This window comes from Phyllobates terribilis, unplaced genomic scaffold (genome assembly GCF_046119375.1).
Source record: "Phyllobates terribilis strain yellow unplaced genomic scaffold, ASM4611937v1 Scaffold_1__5_contigs__length_1240528914, whole genome shotgun sequence".
Taxonomy (NCBI): Eukaryota; Metazoa; Chordata; class Amphibia; order Anura; family Dendrobatidae; genus Phyllobates; species Phyllobates terribilis.
Window position 1 is genome coordinate 323,867,070 of NW_027362761.1, and position 16,376 is coordinate 323,883,445.

The 16,376-nt window shown below is 43.6% G+C and overlaps 1 long non-coding RNA gene across 1 annotated transcript in view; it reads right to left on the reverse strand.

Annotated features, from left to right (window-relative positions):
• Positions 1-252: 252 nt before the first annotated feature.
• Positions 253-16,376, reverse strand: part of LOC141167148 (uncharacterized) — a 34,235-nt gene continuing 18,111 nt past the window's right edge. Inside the window, exon 2 of the long non-coding RNA XR_012251404.1 lies at positions 253-1,344. This is a non-coding gene — a long non-coding RNA (uncharacterized lncRNA). The remainder of the gene's footprint in view (positions 1,345-16,376) is intronic.

Below are 16,376 nucleotides of genomic sequence, written 5' to 3' on the forward strand. Positions count from 1 at the left end.
CCAAATTCAACATAGCAAAAAATATGACCATTGGCCAGCGTTTGGTGTTTCTGCTGACGTTGAAAGTTGAGCACATCTCCATTTTTTTTGTGCCTCAGTCCCAGGATCGATGGCATCATCATCGTGAAGTGTTGATAGAAGAAATACAATTTTTTTTGCTTGTGGTACATAGGAAACCAAAACATTTCCATTATGGAATGCAAACATACTGCTGTACTGTTGTCTCCCTTTCACACTTACAAACTGTGTAGGCAATTCTTTTTTATTTTTCTTACAGTTCCGACATATGAAAGCTTCTGCATTTTCAGATAATCAATCAGATCACAATTTGAAAACCAATTGTCAGCTGTTATATTGCGACCCAATCCAAATAAGGGCTCAGCCAGTCTTTTTACAACATCACTGGGTTTGTTGCTGACACAGTAAGGACCTTCTGGTTGTTTTCCTGCATAAACTTCCAGGTTGTAAGTGTAGGTCTTACTGGCATCAACAAGGGCATACATTTTTATTCCATATTTGTTAGGCTTTGATGGAATATATTGACGAAAGGCACATTTACCACGAAAACCAGGGAGCATTTCGTCAATAGTGAGATTCTCCCCAGGGCAATAGCTTTTTTTACAGTTTTCAACAAATTTTTGGAATATATCACGAATTGGAGCAAGTCGGTCATGTGTTTTACGTTCGGTTCGGGTAGTTCTGTCGTCAAACCGAAGGCAACGAATTAGAAGCTTGAATCTGTTTATGGACATAACAAGGCCAAATTTTTAAACTCTATCCCCATCTTTACTCCAAAGTTCCTCCAAACTTTGTCTATATGCCCTATAAGCTCCTGCAAGGTATAATAATCCAAAAAAAGCACGCAGTTCTATTTCATCTGTGGCCTTGATGGTTCTGTTGCAGATGAACTTGTCCTTTATAATGTCTATATATTGGTTGGTATATGTGACAATAGAGTCCAGAATGTCATCTGTGAATAAACTATTCCAGCATTCAACTGCAGTTTTTGCATTACTTGCAGTTCCTATAACTGCAGGAAGGTGAGTAATAATGTTTTGAGGTTCCCTACATTTTTTCTGGAGTGGCTTCTTGTTCCATTGTTTTTTTTAATCTTTTCCCATATAATAAGATTCTACATCTTCATCCTCATCACTGTCACCATCTTGCTCTGTTTCAGAATCCACTTCACATACTTCCACCTCATCATGAGAATCAATCTCACTTTCCTCTCCTAAATCCTCATTCAGTGTGGGGTCTGCATCATCTAACAGCATGTTTGTTACTTCCTCAACATCAAGGTTTTTTGATAAATTGTACATTTTCCTCTCCATTTCAGCAGATAATCTGAAGCAAGAGAAGGAATATGTGTTAGGGAACTACTGTATATGCCTAAGCAGCACACTTTCTTTTTTAATCTGCCTTATTTCTATGATATATCCTCACACTTTGTGCTATACATTCATAAAACAAGCTAAATAAACAATTGTGATGAATAAAAACATAAAATACCAACCTTATTGAGTGTGACGTGTTCACATACAATGAGCCTGAGAGATTAGCGCAGTTATATCTGTCCTCCTGAAGCTCTGCAATCCAACTGTGGTATGAGGTTTCACAGAGCTGCTAGAGACAGGAGACTACCTGGAGGGAGGGGATTTCCTCACAATCTGGTGAGGAAGGAGAAATGAAAGTAAAAGAGATGTGCCTGTCAGGCCTATTGTATGTGACGGAGGGTTAAATTCTTAGTGGGGTTTTTCCTAAAATTGGTCAGCCGTGGGACTCACTGCATACCCTATAACTGTATAGCAGACCCTCTCCTTTCTAATGGGAACATGTTGCACTTGTCACTGTGGCCCTGCTCTATGTGTCTTTAAATTCTTAGTGGGGTTTTTCCTAAATTTGGTCAGCCATTCGACTCACTGCATACCCTATAACTGTATAGCAGACCCTCTCCTTTCTAATAGGAACATGTCGTACTCATTACTGTGGCCCTGCTCTATGTGTCTTTAAATTGCTAGTGAGGTTTTTCCCAAATGTTGGCAGCCCTTGCAGTCACAGCATGGGCATTACCACTATAGGAGACCAGCTCCTTTATAATGGGAAGATTTTTTTTACTGACATTTTTTTTACTGAGACCCTCCTCTACGTCTCTTCAAAGGGGTATTGGGTTGCATCCGAATTTTTGGCAGCCCTTGCAGTCACTGCATACGTAATAACAGTATAGGATACCCACTCGTTAATAATGGGAACAACAAAGCATAGCCGGCTGATGACTCTCTAACAATAGCGAGCGCCAACTGCTGGCCTTTTAAGAATAGTAAGGGCCGCCTGATAGCCCTATAAAAATAGGCTTTGTGACTTTGAGTCCCTCCTTCATAAATAAAGCAGGATGTGTCTGATGATGTGGCACACACCACCTTGCCAGATAAGGTTGTAAAATGTTAAAATTACATTTCCTGGTGAATACATTTGTCTAGCACAAAAAAACAGTAGGATCTATCTTTAGTATAAAAAACAGAGTCGCCAATGTAACCTCAATGTAATCACATTGTTCAGCTCCTGCACCTCCTCCTCCATCTCCAAAATGACCACATCAATCACAAGCTGAAAGTGTTAGAATCATTTGTTTTTTCCATTTTGTGTTTTGTGGTCACGTGACCATCTGCCTATTGATTCCAGCTCCACCCTTTTGTCTCTGCTAGACTTCAGTGTTGTTTGACTGTTTTGCTAGCCAGGTGCTTCTGTGCCTATCTCTGTCAGTCTGCTTGGTCCTCCTGGGAACTCTAGTACCTTTTTGTCAGTTTATCTTTTTGTGTTCTGCAACTATCTTCTTTGTTCAGGAGGTGTCCCATTTTTGTTCCAGTCCTTAGATCTTTTAGGGACCCCTTCCTTTGTGCTATAGGTCTTCGTTCAGCATAGCCAAGGACTAAGGCGGGTCTGTTCGCAAGGAACAGGCAGCCCGCTACATCGTAGGGATTCAGCTTAGTCTTACTGTAGGGATAGCTTTCCCCTTTCTTTCCTTAGTACTTGTTGCAGATCATAACAGTAAGTGCAGCCCAAAAAAACTAAAAGGAAAGAAATTCAGCGATCAGTATGGCTTCCGTCCAGGATTTGTCTCAACGCTTGCAGGGATTGTCTCTGGAGGTGACCAAGCTCCAGCAACACGGGAGTAGCTGTTCTGGAGCGCATTTTGTGGAACCCAAGGTAGGACTGCCTGATGTTTTTTATGGTAAACAGCAAGATTTTTTTTCCTTTAAAAATGCTTGTTTGTTTTATTTTCATTGGAGACCAATGTCCTCTGGGAATGAATCACAGCTCATTGGTTTTATTATGTCACTTTTGCGCAATAAACCACAAGGGTGGACCTTTTCTCTCCAACTTAATGATCCATGCTTAAGGTCGATAGAAGAATTTTTTTCTGCTATGGGTCTATTATATGACAATCCTGATCGAATCTCATCTTCTGAGGCAGAACTCAGGCGTTTGAATCAGGGGTCAGGTGATGTTGAAAATTATTGCACACACTTTAGAAGATGGGCTTCAGAAGTCAAATGGAATTATCCTGCTCTGAAATGTCTATTTCTTGCTGGTCTGAATGAAAGGGTTAAGGATTTGCTAATTGCATTCCCCGCACCTGAAACTCTGCAGGATGCCATGCAATTAGCTGTTCGTATGGATAGGAGGCTGAGATCTATGCAGAATGAGATAAAGACTCCTGTAATGCCACGTCCTAGTCCCCAGAAAATCTGCTCAGACGGCGGAGAACCAATGGAGGTTGGGGAGATGTCACTCCACTCTCAGGAAAGAGACCAGAGGTTCGCCGAGGGATTGTGTCTTTATTGTGGTAAAGCTGACCATTTGATTAAGTATAGTGAGCTTCGTTTAAGTAAAGAAAAAAAAAATGTCAGGTACGCCCGTATAGCTTGTTTACGCTCTGCAGGAGTATTTTTTTCAGGGAGTACTACTTTGCAGGAAAATTTGATTGAATTTCAGGTATTTGTGGATTGTGGTTCAACACTTAATGTGATTGATAAAGGGTTTTTGGAAAAACTTAAATTGAAATCCAAACCTTTGTCATCACCTATTTCTGTGATTTCAATTGATAACACTCCCTTGAAATGTATTACTCACAAGGTTACTGCATTTCCCCTCACTATCAATGGACTTCACCACGAAATTTTGGACTTGGTTGTATTAAATAATTTACCCTCTCCGGTCGTTCTAGAATTGCCTTGGATAAAACTGCACAGTCCTTTGCTGGACTGGTCTACTAATATGATAAAGTATTGGAGTCCGAAGTGCTATGATAAATGTTGTAATGGTCGCATTGCGGCTGAGGAAAAAGGGGAATTACCTGTACCTATTCAAGATTTTTGGAGGGTTTTTTTCGGAGGAGGAGTCGCAAGTTTTACCTCCTCATAGGGATTATGATTGCGCCATTGAGTTTGTACCGGGAGCTACTCTTCCCAAGAGTCACTTGCTGAATCTGACTATCCCTGAAAGAAAGGCCTTGGAGGAGTACATACTCAATAGCCTGCCTACTGGTCACATTAGACCTTCTAAGTCGCCTATGGCAGTTGGATTTTTCTTTGTTTAAAAAAGGATGGGGGTTTACGTCCATGTCTGGATTTTTGTGAAATTAATAAGATTACCGTACGCAATTCCTACCCATTGCCGTTAATTCCTGACTTGTTTAACCAGTTAGTGGGGGCCAAGTGGTTCTCTAAGATTGATCTCTGGGGGGCATACAATTTGTTACGAGTGAAGGAGGGTGATGAATGGAAAACTGCTTTTAACATTCCGGTAGGTCATTTTGAGAATCTGGTGATGCCTTTTGGTCTTACAAATGCACCTGCATTTTTTCACAACCTTATTAATGATATCCTGAGACCTTTGATTAGTAAGAATGTGGTTGTGTATTTAGATGACATTTTGAGTTATTCGCCAGATCTGGAGTCCCATTGGCAGAGTGTATGTGAAGTTTTGCAGTTATTGAGTGATAATTTACTCTTTGCTAAGCTGGAGAAATGTGAGTTCGCTGTGCAGAAAATTAGTTTTTTGGGCTACATTGTCCATAGCGAGGGCTTTGAGATGGATCCGGTGAAGATTCAGAATGTGCAGGAATGGCCTAGGCCTATTGGTTTGACATCTATACAGACATTTTTGGGTTTTGCCAATTATTACAGGAAATTCATTAAGAATTTTTCTGTAATTGTTAAGCCTCTAACCGATCTCACTAGGAAAGGTGCGAATGCGGTCCAGTGGACTACTGAGGCCATTGAAGCATTTAAGGATCTCAAAGAGAGTTCTGCCCCCTATCCTCATGCAGCCTGATGAGACATAGCCTATTTTGGTCGCGGTCGATGCTTCATCGGTGGGGGTCGGAGCAGTTATGTCTCAGGAGATCAGGGATTGTGCCTTCTTTTCGAAAAAAATTTCTGAATTATGATGTTGGAAATTGGGAGTTGCTGGCTATTAAACTCGCGATTGAACATTGTTGTCATTTTTTGGAAGGCGCTAGATTTCCTATTCAGGTTTTCACAGATCATAAGAATTTGATCTATCTGGATGCTGCCAAGCGTTTCAATGCCTATCAAGCTAGGTGGGCACTTTGTTTTTCTCGGTTTCATTTTTCTGTTACCTATATACCTGGTACTAAGAATGTTAAAGCCAATGCTTTATCTCGCAGCTTCTCTCCTACGGTCGGTGCCGAGGAGGAGAGCATTTTACAGAAAGGAGTTGTGGTGGCGGCATTGGACTCTGTATTGGAGAATGGGATTCTGAAAGCTCAAGATGATGCTCAATCTAACACTCCCCATGAGAGGTTGTTCTTGCCTAGAACCTTTAGGAGAGATTTGTTTGTGGAGTGTCATGAGTCTTGGTTGGCAGGTTATCCGGGAATTTCTGAGACTAAGAGACTTATCAGTCGCAGTTTTTGGTGGACTGGATGGCAGAAAGAAGTCATCAAGTGGGTGCGTCAATGTCAATGTACTGTGTGTGCTAGGTCAAATGCTTCACATATTCCTGCTGCGAGATTGTTTTGCCCTCTGGAGGTTCCTAGTGCGCCTTGGACGCATCTCACAATGGATTTTATTACGGATCTGCCTGTGTCCGAGGGTTTTACTGTCATCTGGGTGGTCGTGGACCATTTTAGTAAGATGTGTCATTTGGTTCCATTCATTAAGTTGCCCTGCGCCAAGACACTCGCTAAGGCGTTTGTTAAGGAGATTGTCAAGCTTCATGGCGTTCCCACGGATAATGTTAGAGGACCTCAGTTTGTGGCTCGCTTTTGGCGTGCTTTTTGTGACAGGTTGGGAGTCCATTTGTCATTTTCGTCTGGGTATCATCCTGAGTCTAATGGACAGACTGAAAGAAAGAACCAGTCTGTAGTCATGAAATTAAATGCGCAAAGAAAGATGTTTGTGTGTCAAAGCACCACCGACAAGTGTGAGTTGATGTTGGATGGGCTGCCATTGCTTCTGCAACAAGCTGCATTAGAGGACTTCCTGGGAGAAATGACACCCAGAGTAGATACGGTTTACCTCTATGCCAGTCCTTTCACCGAGCTAAAGAATATGGCTGTGGTGAAATACAACTCTCAGCAAAAAAAGCTGTGGACTGGCTCCGTACCATCCCTGGTCACATTCACCTGTCCACGTGTTTGTGGTTAGGCGGTCCTTCCCTGTAAGCGCACTGGGGAGGGCACGGGTAATGTTGTGGGACCCGTGCTTGTGGAAGGCGGAGACGATACCGGGAGAAATAGTGGTGGCTGGGGACCGAGTATGGACACACAGCCACCGCCGGCATTAGGTTATGAAAAGCTTCCGCCTTCACGAGCCTAAAAGTCCACATTTCAAGTGAAAGCAACTTTAGAGGACTTCCTGGGAGAAATGACAGTTGGGTAGATATGGTTTCCTACGTCCTTTCACCAAGCTAAAAAATATGGCTGTGGTGAAATACAGCTCAGCAAAAAAGCTGTGGACTGGCTCCGTACCGTACCTGGCCACATTCACCTGTCCATGTGTTTGTGGTTAGGCGGTCCTTCCCAGTAAGTGCACTGGGTTGGGCACGGGTAATGTTGTGGGACCCGTGCTTGTGGAAGGTGGAGACAATACTGGGAGAAATAGTGGTGCCTGGGAACCGAGTATGGATACCCGGTTGCCGCTGCCATAAGAGGCCACTAAAAAGCCACATTTCACGTGCAAGCAGCTGTCAAAAATTTGGCAGTATAGTATTGCAACCTGTGGGTGGCTGGCTGCATACAGTACAGACCAAAAGTTTGGACACACCTTCTCATTTAAAGATTTTTCTGTATTTTCATGACTATGAAAATTGTACATTCACACTGAGGGCATCAAAACTATGAATTAACACATGTGGAATTATATGCTTAACAAAAAAGTGTGAAACTACTGAAAATATGTCTTATATTCTAGGTTCTTCAAAGTAGCCACCTTTTGCTTTGATGACTGCTTTGCACACTTTTGGCATTCTCTTGATGAGCTTCAAGAGGTAGTCACTGAAAATGGTCTTCCAACAATCTTGAAGGAGTTCCCAGAGATGCTTAGCACTTGTTGGCCCTTTTGCCTTCACTCTGCGGCCCAGCTCACCCCAAACCATCTCGATTGGGTTCAGGTCTGGTGACTGTGGAGGCCAGGTCATCTGGAGTAGCACTCCATCACTCTCCTTCTTGGTCAAATAGCCCTTACACAGCCTGGAGGTGTGTTTGGGGTCATTGTCCTGTTGAAAAATAAATGATGGTCCAACTAAACGCAAACCGGATGGGATAGCATGCCGCTGCAAGATGCTGTGGGTGCCATGCTGGTTCAGTATGCCTTCAATTTTGAATAAATCCCCAACAGTGTCACCAGCAAAGCACCCCCACACCATCACACCGCCTCCTCCATGCTTCACAGTGAAAACCAGGCATGTAGAGTCCATCCGTTCACCTTTTCTGCGTCGCACAAAGACACGGTGGTTGGAAACAAAGATCTCAAATTTGGACTCATCAGACCAAAGCACAGATTTCCACTGGTCTAATGTCCATTCCTTGTGTTCTTTAGCCCAAACTTGTCTCTTCTGCTTGTTGGCTGCCCTTAGCAGTGGTTTCCTAGCAGCTATTTTACCATGAAGGCCTGTTGCACAAAGTCTCCTCTTAACAGTTGTTGAAGAGATGTGTCTGCTGCTAGAACTCTGTGTGGCATTGACCTGGTCTCTAATCTGAGCTGCTGTTAACCTGCGATTTCTGAGGATGGTGACTCGGATAAACTTATCCTCTGAAGCAGAGGTAACTCTTTCCTGGGGCGGTCCTTATGTGAGCCAACAACACAACTGATGGTCCCAACCCCATTTATAAGGCAAGAAATCCCACTTATTAAACCTGACATTGCACATCTGTGAAGTGAAAACCATTTCCTGTGACTACCCCTTGAAGCTCATCAAGAGAATGCCAAGAGTGTGCAAAGCAGTCATCAAAGCAAAAGGTGGCTGCTTTGAAGAACCTAGAATATAACACATATTTTCAGATGTTTCACACTTTTTGTTAAGTATATAATTCCACATGTGTTAATTCATAGTTTTGATGCCTTCAGTGTGAATGTACAATTTTCATAGTCATGAAAATACAGAAAAATCTTTAAATGAGAAGGTGTGTCCAAACTTTTGGTCTGTACTGTACCTGCGCTTGCATTCCAAGGAATGGGGTAGGGACAACTGAACGCTGCACTGGGACAAGGACGTGGACGGTGATTGTTTCAAGTCTGCAATGACAGGTGCATGGCGGGAGTCATCTACGCATGCGCCAAGGATCACTTATGATGGGCACACTTTTAGGTAGTGACCTGGGAGTCAGAGATTCTTCCAGAGGTCTTCCCCATGCTGTTCCCATGTCTTTTCAGCACTGTATGCATGTATCTGATGATGTGTCACACACCACATGGCCAGATAAGGTTGTAAAAAGTTAAAATGACATTTCCCAATGAATGCATTTGTCTTGGTTGAAAGCAATGCAAAAGTGCAAAAACGCATCAAAAATGCTATGTGTGAACATAGCCTAGGTGTGGAGGAGTATTTTTGTTTTCTGTTATTTATTTTTCCTTATATACAAGTCATTACCCTGGAAAGGATGTTACTTAACATATTTCCCAGGAAAATCCATTTTGGATTAGTTTTTGTATGTTTTATTGTGAGTCCGTAAAAGTGATAATAATACCTCTGACAACGTTGTTGACAGCAGTGACCTGGGAGTCATAAATGCTTCCAGTGGTCTTCCCCATGCTATTCCCATGTCATTTGAGCACTGTTCCCATCGATTTGGGCAATTTTTAGGCCCTCTGCAGACCGCCGGGGGGAGCCGCCTGAAAAATGCTCGAGTTTCCCATAGACGTACATTGGGATCGTTGCTCAGGTCGAGCACCCGAGTATTCCAATTTGCTTGACCCTAGCATCGAGCATGAAAATTGATGAAAATGATGTGCTTTAGAAGGATTCACCAAATTTAGTTAGAGTTGTGTGCCTCTTATTTAATTTGGTTAATCTTTTACTTGCAGTTGCCCAGCAGAAGGAATATATGCCAGAGAATATTTCTGGTTTGGAAAACATCTAGTTTTATTTTAAGCCACTTTACCCTTTTATTCAAACTATTTGTCAAAGCTGGCTGTAACTTGCATAAAAATGCCGAAAAGTTGCAAATTTTTTCTGTAACTTAATTGATGGATCAGCCCCTTTGAGTTTGCTGTTGTTTATTTGTGCAAGATTGCCCAAATTAAGTGCATTATTTTGCGATGTCTTGAAAGATTGCTGCTTGAAGAGGTCTTCCAGTCACATAAGGAAATTCTAAAAAGCAAATTAATTAAAATAAAAAATAAATACGGTAAACAATTTCTATTTATCTACTGTAGCGTCGGCGTCCCTGCCTCCTGCTAGGCAGGGACGCTGTTCCCCTCACCTCTCCGCTCCGTGCCCGGCGTCCTCCTTCCGCTCTGCTGGCAGCGCGCGCTGCTTCCCGGCCACTGTGCTTAGGGTGCGCGCGCGCTCCCCCTCTCTTAAAAGGGCCGCGCGCGCCGTCCTAAGGAGTCCCCGGCCAATGGCCGGAGGACCTCACCATATATAAGGCACCGCCTCCAAAATGGAGGTGCCCGAGCAATGTTGTTGCAAAGCCTTCACTCTGCTTCAGCCCTCAGGTCCCGTTGCCAGTTACCTGCCAGTCACCTGCCAGATTCCTGCTTGATACCTGCCTGATATCCGCTTACTTGCTTACGGTCTGCCTTCCGACACCTGTCAGTCTGTCTATGGACCAGCCTGCCCGCTCACCTGGGAGCGCTCACCTGCTACCTGCCTGCTAGCCTACCTGGAGGCTCTGCCGTCACTTGCCGTGACCACCTGCCAGCCCAGAGACTCTTGCCCGCTCACCTGGGAGCGCTCACCTGCTACCTGCCTGCTAGCCTACCTGGAGGCTCTGCCGTCACTTGCCGTGACCACCTGCCTGTCCAGAGACTCTTGCCCGCTCACCTGGGAGCGCTCACCTGCTACCTGCCTGCTAGCCTACCTGGAGACTCTGCCGTACCACCTGCCCATCCAGAGACTCTTGCCCGCTCACCTGGGAGCGTCCACCTGCTACCTGTCTGCTAGTCTACCCAGAGACTGTCCCTGTCACTTGCCGTGACTACCAGCCCTTCTACCCAGAGACTGTCCCTGTCACTTGCCGTGGGTACCTGCCCGTCTTCCCTGGGAGCCACCCGCTTCCTCACAAGGACCGCCCCCTTGTAGAGTTGCTCAGAGGTTCCGCCTCCCAGACCCGTTACATCTACTATATCTTGCTCCCATGCCAAAGGTTCCCTGGTTGGTCACTTGCCTGCTTAACTGGCATCACCACTGCAGCTTATAATGAGCAGGGAAGATGGTGACCATTGGTAAAGGGACATCAGGGGGATTTTTAAAGCTGAAGTTTTAAGCCTTGTGTACTTATTTCAAACAATTTATGGGTCTGTCTCTAATACATTGAATATTTGCAAAGTACAGAGGCTGTCAACATTTACATACAATGTTAAAAAATGTAAAACTGCTAATAAATAAAATAATCATGATCGAGTTTATTGTCTTTGGGTGAACTGTATTGTGAATCACCTTCCACATATGTCCTAGCAGTTTCTCTGAAGATTATTAATCCTTAAGTAAAAAATTAAATAATTTGTTTTTCACATGCAATTTATTTGTGGCTATGAAAATTATTACCCATAGTACAGCACGAACACATCATTGAATTGAATTCAGTATGATGCTAGAATTGACCATGAACCTTTACAGAAGACACGGTGACCATTTTTATTTTCATTCTCATCACCTCTATAAAGTAACGATCACTGTGGATTGCTTCCCATATATTATTCTTTATAGTTGTTGTTTTTACTTACACACTGCTGCAAAGGAAGCATTTATTAGAAATGTTCGGCCGCTGGGTTTCCCCAAGCGACAGAGAAATAGATTTTGTTTGTTCTCTTTTATGGCTGCGCTCTTGCTCATAACGCCATTGAGAAGTAAGTACTGCAGCAGAGTTCAGGTGCGGTGCAAAGGTTTATTTGCCATCTTCTACACAAACTCAGCTATAAGTTTACTTTGATGTGGTTGGTGCCAAATAAAGCTGCTAACCAGATCTAATGGCAATTGGAGAATTAATAACAATACACAGTCTTATATCCTATTTTCCCTATATAAATATACCTCATATTGCACTTTGAATTGCAAAAAAATAACTTTTCTTTCAGACTTCTCTTTCAGAATTACGGCATAGAATATCTAACATGTTTTGCTGTAAATGTTGGGGGGATTAGTGATGCATGACCAGAAGTTACCTGAATACCTGTTATGAAAGCAAGAACCTAGATATATAATTAATATAAGTGAAAATCTTTTACAGTTCCAGGTCCTTGTGACTTTTTTGCAAATCAAATTATCTCTCTATGCTGAATACATTAAACTTACACTGCGTAAGGTCAACCATTGTTAGAAAATTTCTACAGCATACAGTATATCCAGCAGGTGCGTATACACACTGTTAGCTCCACTTATGTCCACTTGATGGAATATAATTGTGTTCTAAAATTGCAGAACATGATAAAAAGGTTATTCCCTCTGAGATGGATATAAAGCTGAATTATTAGGAGAATCAGTTGTTCTATGACCCAATCTACCAAGTGGGAAATCAGTAGGGAGTGGGATTCAGGTGTATGCATGAGGACAGAAGTACGACTAATTTTGGCATGATATAAATTAGTAAGTCTAAAAAGGGCTTTGAATTTGGGAAATAAGTTTTACTATGGATTTTGTAAGTTTATTAAAGATGTCCATCTACCATAGTAGATGTTTGGTTTTTACTGCAGCATTTCAAAGTGGCATAGATTCCACCACGTGCTGGAATCATTCTCCAAATATTTAGCCCCATGCGGACAGGTAAGCTTCTGAAAGTTGATGCAAATTATATCACTGTACTGACATTCTCTGAAATGCCTCTTGTCACAGAGATGTTCTACATGACAAAGATCAGGGGATTATGAAGGGCAGGGGAGCAATGAAAGAAAATCACAGCATGCAATGCATGACTATTTGACCATTGCAGCATGGTGCATTGCCCTGTTGAAAGTGAATTTGGTCAACCATAATGTTTAGGTAAGCCCTAAGGAAGATTAAATAGAGAGCAATGGGGCCCTCTGAATGAATGAAACTACCGGGAACAGAAGGCTGTGACAGGGTCGAACCAGGGTGTCTAACTGATGCCCCCCTGACATTCGTGACATCTGACTGGCTTGACTGTGAATATTTTTCTGATGCTCCTTCATTCCTGCTTGTGATGTGTGAAAGTGTTCCTTTATCCTTCATTATTTGTGGTGACAATGACAAAAAAGTACTTAGAGTAGTCAGAAAAATAATTAAAAAATAATTACCAAATCCATAGCTTTATTAAAGACACCAAAATGACAGTAAAAAGTAAAAAACAAGGAAGGAGAAGACATGAATGAAAGCCACACAATTACATTAAAAAATAGGAGGTGGAGGGACATCAATTGCATAAACCAATATGCTCTTATGAAATAAAGTGAACAAGTATACAAAGTGCAAATGCATAAAAAGAGTTAATTAACAATAACACAAATTAAATATAAAGGCTTATACTTGAGTATATACTTATATTGTAATATATTCCGGCTGTGGAGGGTGGTGGGGGGTGTTGCGGTGGCGGAGGAGCAGTGCACAGGCAGTAGCCAGTTGCTGAAGCTACCACGTGTGCACATTGCTAAAGATAATGAATATTCACTCTTCTGCACGCCCATGGGAGTGGAGAAGATTGAATAATCATTATCCTTAATAGCTACACTGTCAATCGCAGCAGCCAGCTTCCTGCTGCAGCTCAGCGATCCTGTGTGCCCGCTATTAGAGAGTATGAATATTCACTCCTCCCCACTTCCATGGGCGTGGAGAAGAATGAATATTCATTCCCTTTAGTAGTGGGCACACAGGATCGCTGAGCTGCAGCAGGATCTGCGGCCTCTCCTGACAGTGTGTGCTATTAAAGAAAATTAATATCCACTGCTCTCCACGCCAGGACTATGAGCGTGCAGAGGAGTGGACATGGTAGTCCACACCCTTACATTTACCTCTTGTGGTTAAGCATTCCATAGTCTGACTGCTTTAACTGTAAAGAATAATGTTGAGCAAGCACTAAAATGCTCAGGTGCTCGAAGCTCGGGCCGAGCTCACTGAGATACTCGTGTGCTCGACCCAAGCAATGAGCCCAATGTTAGTCTATGGGAGACCCGAGCATTTTTGCAGCGGCACCCCCAGCAGTCTGTAGAAAGCCTAAAAAGTGCCCAAAACGATAGTGACAGTGCTCAAATGACATGGGGACAGCATGGGGATCGCCCCAGCATGCATTTCTGACCCCCAGGTCACTGCTGTCAACAACGTGGTCAGAGGTATTAAGCCACTTTTACGGGCTCACAATAATACGTTAAAAAATGAAACTGAAATGGTTTTCCTGTGAAATATGTTAAGGAACATCCTTTCCAGGGTAAATACTTGTATATAAGGTACAATAAATAACCAAAAACAAAAATACTCCTCCACACCTTGGGCTATGTTCACAAGTAGCATTTTTTATGCATTTCTGCACTTTTGTATTGCTTTCAACCGTGACAAATGCATTCACCGGGAAATGTAATTTTAACATTTTACAACCTTATCTGGCCATGTGCTGTGTGACACATGCATACAGTGCTGAAAAGACATGGGAACAGCATGGGGAAGACCCCTGGAAGCATCTCTGACACCTAGGTCACTGTCTTAAAGTGTGCCGCATCAGAAGTGATCCTTGCTGCATCAGAAGATGCAGACTTGCAAGTCCTTGTCCCAGGGCAGTGTTCAATTGTACCTCCTCCATTCCTTGCAATGCAAGCGCAAATATGCAGCCAACCACCGACCCATCCACAGGCTGCAATACTATACTGCTAGGTTGCACTTGAAATGGGGCCTTTTAGTTTGTAGGAGGCCGAAGCTGGCCACTACCTCATGGCTGCTTCGGCAGCGAGGTCTCCATACTCATTCCCCAGCCACCACTATTTGTTCCGATAACCTTCCCCACACTTTTCTCAGCCTGGCCTGCTTTAGGGCAGCATTGGACGAGCCCACCAGACAACCAGACTCTTCCGGTGGGCCCTGGCTACTCCATCAGGGGAGTTGAGAGAGCCAAGGTGAGGAACATGATGATGATAGAAGTTAGCATCTGCTTTGTTTTCTTGGAATGCAAGCGTAAGTGTGCAGCCTATCACCCACCCACCCCAAGGCTGCAATACCATACTGCTAGCTTGCTTGCATTTGAAATGAGGCCTTTTAGGCTTGTGGAGGCAGACGCCGGCCACCATGTCATGACTGCGTTGGCAGCCTGGTATCTGTTATGTTCTGCTACCAGAGCTAAGGAAAGAGAGGAGATCTGTCCCTACGATAGAACTCAGCTTGATCCCTACGATGTAACAGGGAACCTGATCCTGCGATCAGACCTGCTAAAGTCCTCAGCTAGTCTGTACGGAGACCTATAGATGTGGGGAAGGAATCCCTACAAGTACTAGGGACTGGGAGCAAAATGGACACCTCCTAACAGAAATAGTAGCAGACAGACGAACAAACAAAATATATAGAACACAGAGGTCCGAAGACCAAGCAAACTAACAGAGTTAGATACTGAGTACAGGCTAGCTAAAGAGTAGTAATACAATGAAGTCCAGCAAAGCCAGAAGGGCGGAGCAGGACAAAATAGGCCAACAAGGTCATGTGACCAGCAATAGAAAAAACCTAAGAGCAAGGTTCTAACAGTACCCCCCCTTCTAAGAGGATCCTCCGGATCCCCTAGGACCAGGCTTATCAGGAAATCTCCTGTGAAACGCTCTGATAAGTCTGGACGCGGAAACATCATCCGACCTCACCCATGAGTTATCCTCGGGTCCGAAACCTTTCCAGGCCACGAGATACTGCAAACTACCTCTATACCGTCTAGAATTAAGGATGCGAGAAATTTCATATTCCCCGTCCTCCACCACCGGAGGAACAGAGGCAGAGGCGTCACAATCCGACATAACAGCTTTTTTCAACAGAGAGACATGAAACACCGGATTAATTCTCCAGGAGGTAGGAACCTCCAACCTAACAGCAGATTGGTTGACAACCTGAAGCACCTTAAAGGGCCCTACAAACTTGGGACCCAATTTCTTAGAAGGAATCCTCAACCGCAGATTCCTAGAGGACAACCAAACCATGTCACCAACAGCGAACAAAACCTCCTGTCGTTTCCTATCAAAGTAGTCTTTAGATTTTCTGTTAGCCTCCTGAAGATTACCACGCACATCCGTCCAAACTCTCTCCAAATCGCCGGAAAAATTCTCCTCCTCAGGCACGGCAGATACCAACTTGGAGAACGACCCAAACGACGGATGTCTCCCAGAACAACAAAAAAAAGGCGAACAACCAGCAGAAGAAGATGTATGATTGTTCAGAGCAAATTCAGCAAGTGGCAGAAACTCAGACCACCCCTCTTGATTGTCTGCCACAAAACAACGCAAGAACTGCTCAACATCCTGGTTTTTCCTTTCTGTCTGGCCATTAGATTCAGGATGATATCCGGATGAGAACGACAAATGAACTCCCAACCTGTCACAAAAGGCGCGCCAAAAACGAGCCACGAACTGAGGTCCCCTATCAGAAACAATGTCAGTAGGAACGCCATGAAGTCTGACAATTTCCTCGACAAAGGCCTTAGCGAGAGTCTTAGCGCAGGGCAGTTTGACGAAGGGAACCAAGTGACACATCTTGCTAAAACGGTCCACGACCACCCA